The 8,270-nt window shown below is 35.8% G+C and overlaps 1 pseudogene; it reads right to left on the bottom strand.

The window, feature by feature from the left end:
• Window positions 1-704: 704 nt before the first annotated feature.
• LOC131027036 (L-ascorbate oxidase-like) lies at window positions 705-2,920 on the bottom strand (annotated as a pseudogene).
• Between the last annotated feature and the right edge of the window lie 5,350 nt (window positions 2,921-8,270).

Raw genomic sequence — 8,270 nt, 5'->3', positions numbered from 1 at the left:
TGCCTGGTCATACACAATTCTCTAATACAAAATGCAATGCTATTTAGTCTTTCCTTCTTTCAAAATAAATATTATAAAAAAAAAATGTATTCTATTCTTTAACACTAAACAAGCTAAATCATTTTAAGTAATGAGCATACAACATTGTGGGCTTTCCCTCCAACCACTTTAATACTATATTTTCACATATAACCCAATTATGAAGCCAAACCAGCTTAAACTTGAATGAGTTTCTTTAAGGTGAAGAAAAGAGATGAACATAGCTTTAATGGCTAGTTACATATATTCTTTACTAGTAAAATGTCAATGGAAATTTCTAAACTACTAGTGAAAAGCTAAAAGTAGAACATGTTAAAATTTGCTCCTCAAAAGAGTAGAGTTTCCTAAAAGGAAAATAATATTACGCTTGCGAAATATAATAAGATTTCTAACAGCTTCTTGTCAATGGATGTTTCTGAAAATGATTATATTTATTACATAAGAATGAATGATCCTATTTAATTATATTTGGTTTGTAATAAAGTCCTATATATATTTAATATAAACTAACATAATTTAAAAAATAAAACTTAATCATCTCTACTTCATTTCTACAATTTAAATGGCAGAAAAATCAGTGTTAGAAACACAAAACTTGGAATATCATTACTCATATCCGGAAGAGAACAAGATACAGAGGCAAAATGAGGAAATGCTAGGCTTTGTCTAGTATTTAGATTCTTTCGTGAGACCACATCCCATGGTGGATGTCGGTATTGTCCCGACTTTGTCTATACCCTCTGCAAAGATGATGCCCATACCCATAAACAAATGGGCCTCCAAATGGCAATGGAAAAGCCATGCACCAGGATTATCCGCTACAAATCGGACGGCCGTCCATCCGTATGGAAACAAGGGCACTGTGTTACGAAGGGGAGGATTGACAAGGTTGAATGTTTGGGGATCCTTCCGAGGATCGAATGCGCCTTCTCCGTAGCCAAGAATCCAGAAGTCGTGGCCATGCATATGCCATGGATGGACCTCGGAGTGATTGGGAAGAGGGTATTGGCGTTCTGCAGAATCACATCCACAACGGAGCTTAAATTGAAGACGTAGGCGCCATTCCCCGCATTGGCGTTAGTGTTGGGAGGAGGAAGAAAAATGTTGTAGCTGGTAGCGTCGTAGCTTTCGGGTGGCGGGGCAGTGTCGTAGGCACCCTTGATATTGTATTTCATGGCGACCAAATAGGGAGTGGGAGGAGGCACGAGCGAAATGTTGTTGATCGCCCACTTTATAGCCCCGTTTATGTAGTTCTGTGTGTTCAGTAAGAGCAGCTGCCTGTCCAATCGCAGAGGGGGAGGCTTTTCCATTCCTTTGAGCGCCACATATTTTTTGGCCAGATCTTTGCTGTAGGTAAAGTCGTTCCAGGGTGGGCTTGAGGGAGGCGCACCAACGGGGAGCTTGGTGGAGGGGTTGGGAACATAGTTGAGGATCGACAGTCCGGTGGGCGTCATGGGCACCCTGCTTCTCACGTTCACTCCTGACCAGTAGTTGCGAGAAGGGTCCTGGTTTGCTTTTAGCAGAACGGAATATGATTCTCCGGAATACACGTCCAGGTTGTCCACCTCGACGGGTTCCACATAATGCCCGTCTGCCTCTACCACCGTCATCTTGTGACCCTGTAATTGTATCATTCATCATCATCATCATCATATTCAAAAGCAGGCGATGGCGATGGATGAGAAAGAGAAGAAGCACAGAATTCTTTGTTTTACCTGAATGATGAAGTTGAGCGACGACAAGGATGCCACGCTGGCAATGCGTAGACGGTACGTGCTGCCGCTGTTCACTGGAAGAAGGGTTGGCGAGCATTGTGGATTGCTGGGGTTGCAGTCTCCTCTTCCTGGCTTCGAGCAATTGAATTTTCCTCTTCCCTCCATTAGGAGAGACTGGCATTTGTGGAACTCAAATCAATTCAGCATAAGGGAGGAGAAAATAAAATGTCAAATGCGTAACTGAGAATAAGGTGCAGTTGAAATACCTGAGGCTCCCCGACCCAGTGCATGGGGCGGGAAGAGAGACCATATGATTGCTCGTACACGCTCTGGTGCCACTGATCATTCAACAGTATTCTCAGCTCTCCATCGTAGGAGAAAGGTTCCTTCTCCGCCGCATCCACTATCAACCATCCATACAGACCAGCCGTCCGCTGCAGCCCATAGTGGCCATGATAGAAGTACGTCCCCGGCTGCATTACATCCAATATTAATATCACCAAGCTGGGCCTTTAATTAACACTCAAAATCATTATTAAAACGAAAGCATTCACATTTACTGCTATACCATGTCTACAACGAAGGTATAGTTGTAAGTCTCGCCGGCGAAGATGGGACATTGTGATACGGACGCCGTTCCGTCATTCCATGGAGTTCCAATCTGCACATCGGCTATTGTTAGCATTCACCGACTAGTAGTGACATAATTTCCAAGAGATGCCCTATAGACATTAGGCAACGTCTAGCGAGCACCCAAAATTTACCATTGACCATGTTTAATAATTAGTTGAAAAAAAAAACTTGTTTTAACATAGACAACGGCTTGTGCCGAACTTAGAAGCAGCTTACCTGATGAATGCCATGCCAGTGAATGACCACATTCTCTGTTGGCAATAGATTCTCCACTTCCACTACAATGGTGTCCCCCACTTGGGCTTTGATTGCCGGTCCTGGGTACTGCCCGTTTATGGCGATCGCCGTCTCTTTCACACAGTCAGGTGACCACTCCAGGTAATCGATCTTCCACTTATGGCTGTGCACTGAATGTGCTTCACTACCCCTCGCTGATATAAATAACATCACCTGCAATCCCATAAACACAAGCCATCCCATACCCAAATCCATATTCAAATTTCACGGTGTGGCCGATAGCTAATACCGCTTCCTTTACCTCACGGCAGCTCACTATTGACCACCCGCTTTCCTCATTCCTATTCATTCAAACCTCCCACTCTTTTTATAGGCCTTGTAAAACCAACCTGAGATATTTGTTCAGGCAGTCAAACTTTCAAGTTCAAGGACTCTTTGAACCTCCCATGAATTACAGGCAATTGACTAGGAGAATCTTGCTCATGTGCCTGCCTTGTATTGGGCGTCTACCACTTCCAGCTGTGTGCATCGATCCCCCACTTTTGTCTCACCTTACAAACAAACTGGAATCATTAATGCTTCGCCCAGTTCAAAAGCTACCCCAGTGAATCGCTCCGTTTGTGCATTTCAAACCTTGACCCGCTAGCTACTGCACTGGCTTCTTCAAACCTTTTTCTTCTTCTGTGTGGTTGTTCGCCGTTTTGCCATGTGGCAGTGAGCACTGACCAGTTCCCACCATCCGCACCCAAATGTATTGTTATGCCATCTGCCCTTTGCGATAACTCTTACTACTTCCATCAAATTTATACCAAGCACCGCCAAACGTGACTTTTAGAGACAACAAACCTTGTTTCCTAATTTGGGTTTAGACATCGCCACCGAATCCATAATCAAAGTGGTTGCGGTGGTTCAATGTTTGACAGCCATTCGCAAACAATTCTTTAAAAATAAATTAATCAGGAAAGAAGTAATCGTAAAGAGAGTTCATTTAGATTTATATGTTTAAGTTGAATGTTTTGAAAGATTGACTGCGGCTTACTTTCCATTTAAAATGAGTGTCCATATTATTAGGCTGCGGTTGAACCAGTTTCAAAACTGCAGGACGTCAATAATACGAAAAACAAATTATTATTACACGAGAGGCATAATACTACATTGACATCCATTTATCTATTTTATCCGTGTAATTTTAATGACTAGAAATTTAGAAATATTTTAAAGGCTAAAATCTAAATTAAAAAGAAACTTTCGATTATTATTATTTACTATGACTAGAGGGGATAATTTAAAAATAAGTTAAAGACTAATCTAAACTAAAAAGCAACTCTCTATTATTATAAAAAATTTAAATCTAGATTTAAAAGAAACAAATCTAAATTAAAAAGCAACTTATTATTATTGATTAAATTAAAAAATTATATTTTTAAATCTACATTTAAAAAAAACTTCTAATTTTATTAAACAAAAAAAATCTAATTTAAAAAATTATGTTTTTAAATCTAGATTTAAAAGAAACCTCTATTTTTTATTTTTTTAAAATCTAAAAATAAAGGGATCTTGTAATTTAAAAGAAACTTCTATTTTTTTTTCGAAACAAATCATTTCATATTCTAAAATAAGACTGAATTCTAATAAAAATTTCTTAATGCACATAAACGAACTTGGTCTAAATATGCTTGATACATAAATGACCTTAAATATTTCTTAATGCACAAAACGTGATCATTTATGTGTTAGAATGTTGTATAAAATGGCAAGCCATAAGTCATTATCTACCATCCATAAGTCAAGAGAGAACCATATTAAACATTGCATTATTTTTAAAGGATAATGTGTGAGTGTGACATTGGCACAAAAATTCCTTAGGCATATTGCACAATGTGTTGTTGTGTCTTCGATCTTTGATATAAAAGATTTAAATCAAACCTTTTTGTTTCACACAAAGAGAGGATCCTCAACTAACAATATCCATAAGGAATGTGTGACTACTATTATTTTTAGACGCAAATTCAATATCAAGATGAATAAAATGTTGCACCACGAAAATTAAAATCTATCCCTTATTGTTAATGTTTAAGCTTTGTTTATAGCCCACTATTTCTAATTGATTAGAAATACTTGACACAATAGGATCCCCTAATACCCTACTCAAGCTCAAGCCATGTTATTGTTCTTATATATTTTGCAAGATTTTATGGTTTTTATCTAACTTTAATATTGCAAGGTATTGCAACTTCCTTATTTTTATAGATATTTGTATATGTCATGTTTTATATATTGATCTTTGAGTATCATGTGCTTTATTTTTCCATGGTTATGCATCTAATGTCATAATCACTAGTTTTATCTTGACAAGAGTTTCATTTTGATATTTTTTCATCTCGTAGAATATTGAAATTAGAAGTTTATATCTTGAAACATACAATCAAGAGTTGATTCAAGTGTTAAAGCTATGTTTGGAAATTTTTTGGTTTAGAATTTTTATTTGAAAATAAAATCTAAATTTAGAATTAAAAGATATACATACAAACATGTAAATGAGAAATCTACCAACCTAGGAACAAAGAAAATTATCTCTCATGGAATGAGGAGAAAAAAAAATATTAAAGAGTTTACTTGATGTTTGTACCCATTCTCAAGAATATTTTCTAGTCATCCATTCCATGTGAAAACAAAATATAAAATTGAAAGGAGAAAAAAATTAACACCTTCAAGAAACATGGACCCATATTGAAATGGGTATATGTTTGTAATGCACACCTATTTAGTAATGTTAAATCAAACCATTATTATTACCCATTTGATAAGTATGCAAATCTAGGTTTGGGATCACATTCCTAAACTAGTACCTATTTTTAACAAATTGGATACTAGTTACTAGCAATATTTTCCTTCCTTGCAAGACTTCCACTAAAAATGGACTCAATTTATTACTCCCACCAAATATTAATATGTGTTTCAAATTTTATCTTTCTTTGTTTTATTTATTGAATTTCTAGAGAATATATTAAATATATGTATAAAGATATAATTTTAGTGCATAAATATAGTTCAATTGTATTCTTAAGGGTACATTAATTTTCATGTTGTTGTGTTTAATAGCTACCAATCACATGAAATTATAAACCTATTTTAATCTTTACCAAAAAAATACATTTCTAATACATATTATGGGCTTATCATCTTCAATTATGAATCTTTAAATTATTCATGTAATTGAAAGTTTATACTATATAATGGTATGCATTAGTCTGGTAATCAAAAAAAGATTGTGGACTTGATGTGTACAATTATGTTATGTAGTATTGTATCCGTTTACAATTTCACACTCACATTGGACCCATTTTGGTGGTTATGGCTAATTCATTTTTTATGGTACTCAATTTTTGGACTATATTTGGTAACTTGGTCCAATCTCCTAGTTACGACACTTTTTCTACCTGAAGCTACTAGTACTTGGGTACCCAACACCCTTGTCATCGAATAGGGTTCCTAGTGCCCATGTCCAAGTAGATTGACACCAAATTTTGAATTATGAATATCATCTATGCAAGTAACATGAAGTTGTCCTCCCATATCAACATTCCCCAAAAACTAAATTTGGAAAGGTGTAAGCTGCATATAAATACAAGCCCATCTCTCATTTTAACTCTAAGTATTTGCAATTGAGCATTCAATCATGTATAAGAAAGGAACTTAAGCATAGATAGATAATCAATAAGACAAAAATTAAAGTCTTCATCTTTGTTTCAATAATCATAATAAATTATCCCATGTTCCTCCATTATGAACTCATGCATTATCTTCATTCAAGCAACATTAAGCCTTATTTTAGACTACAAGTAAATGGTTTCATATCTAAGCTAATATTTCTTAATTCAAGAATTTCCATTAAGGTTTCAACCTATATCCTTTGTGAGGATAAATTCTCTTTTCTTCCAACATTGTTATAGTGGAGGTGGGAACACCAAGATAGAGTTTGACTTAGCCAAACCCGTATACAAAACAATATTTTTCCCATTCGTGTGTGCAAGTTTATATCTTAAAAATGAGAGTGCTATAAGTTTGAAGAGTAGACAATGACAAATGATCCTAAATTTAGAACAAGTAAAAGCACCTAAATTAGGGCACCTTTCAATTGTATTAAATACTCTTCACCTAAATTTTATAGAGAAAAATTTATAAGGTCTCCTAATCGAGAATTCATAAGTCTGTGCTAACAAATACACCCTCAAATTGGGGTGCCCTCCAACCATGTCTAGAATTTTTAGGCCCAAATTGTAGCTATAGGTTCCTTTATGTCTCCTATTTCTTGATCTAGGTTATCACGTTGGTTTTTTTATTTGTATTTTAATGTTATTAAAAATCATCATTTTATTATTTAACTTAGGTTATTTACACACACTTTAAAATCTCAATCCATTGCAACAAAATGAAACATAAATCCACAAGTGTTTAGCTCTCCTATTAGGACTATAGCAGAACCTATTTAGGTTCCTAATGAAATTGTGAGAATTTGCCAAGATCAAGGGCACAATGCAAAGAACAAATAAGAGAGACAATAGTTTTACAAGAAGAAACTGTATTCTCATCAATATGCAAATATAATCAACTAGATAATCCAATACAATGAAGATGAGCCTGTTTATATAGGCGAGGCCAAATGGAAATGTGACCACATAATCATGACATGTGGCTCAATGAGAAATAAGGGTAGGTAAGAATATGTAGGGGTGGGTATGAGAAATAATATAATATTCCACAAGAGATGGATCATTCACCGAATGTGGAATGTAACAACAAGATAAGACCACAAAAGGTGAAATTTCTCGTACATGCATCATCCCTATGTAGACACTTCCCTAAGTGTCTGATATCCAATCAAAGATGTGTTGGCATTTTGATAATGTTTTTGATTGTCATTGATGGACACACACTTTCTTGTTGTATGGGTTACAATCAACCAGTAATTGCTCCAACCGGTATTGTGTATTATTGAATGTATAGTCTTTAGACTATCAATGTTTTGCAGAAGATGTTTACCGGTCACAGATTGATTGAAGAACTCAAGCGGTATGGAGACCCCAAGCGGTTCAAGGATCACAAACAGTTTGAGGATCCCAAGCGGTAGTTAGCATTTTGCAGTCTTCATTTTTGTTGAACTGGTATTATTCTGTGATGAGTTACCAACCGGTAATATTATATCAACTGGCATTACTCTATGATGAGTTACCAACTGGTATTTCTATAATGTGTGATGAGTTATTATCCACCCACACTTTGGCGGTGATTTTGTGTCATGTTACCAAATGTGTCCAGATGCACTAAACCTAGGAACTTGTAATCTAATCCTATTGGACCGACATGAAATTAGATTCTTTTATAAGGACATCATGTCTAGGGTTTGCATGTATGAGAGACTGTATGTGAGGTTATGTGTGATCATTGAAGAGAAGATTAAGCCTATGTGAAGAGATAGAGTGTGGAGATATTGAAGACTGAAGTAATGTTGAAATACATTAGCAATGAGCTATTAAGGATCTAATTAAGCAGATTGTGCTATTAGCTAGATCACTCACTTGTTCATTACTCACATCTTTGACTAGTCTGAAACCCTTAACCAGGTAGGCCTAGCAAAGCCTTTGT

The sequence above is a fragment of the Cryptomeria japonica genome, chromosome 10, assembly GCF_030272615.1.
Source record: "Cryptomeria japonica chromosome 10, Sugi_1.0, whole genome shotgun sequence".
NCBI classification, from domain to species: domain Eukaryota; kingdom Viridiplantae; phylum Streptophyta; class Pinopsida; order Cupressales; family Cupressaceae; genus Cryptomeria; species Cryptomeria japonica.
The sequence above is the reverse complement of the archived record's forward strand: the minus strand, read 5'-3'. Positions and strand labels throughout refer to the sequence as shown.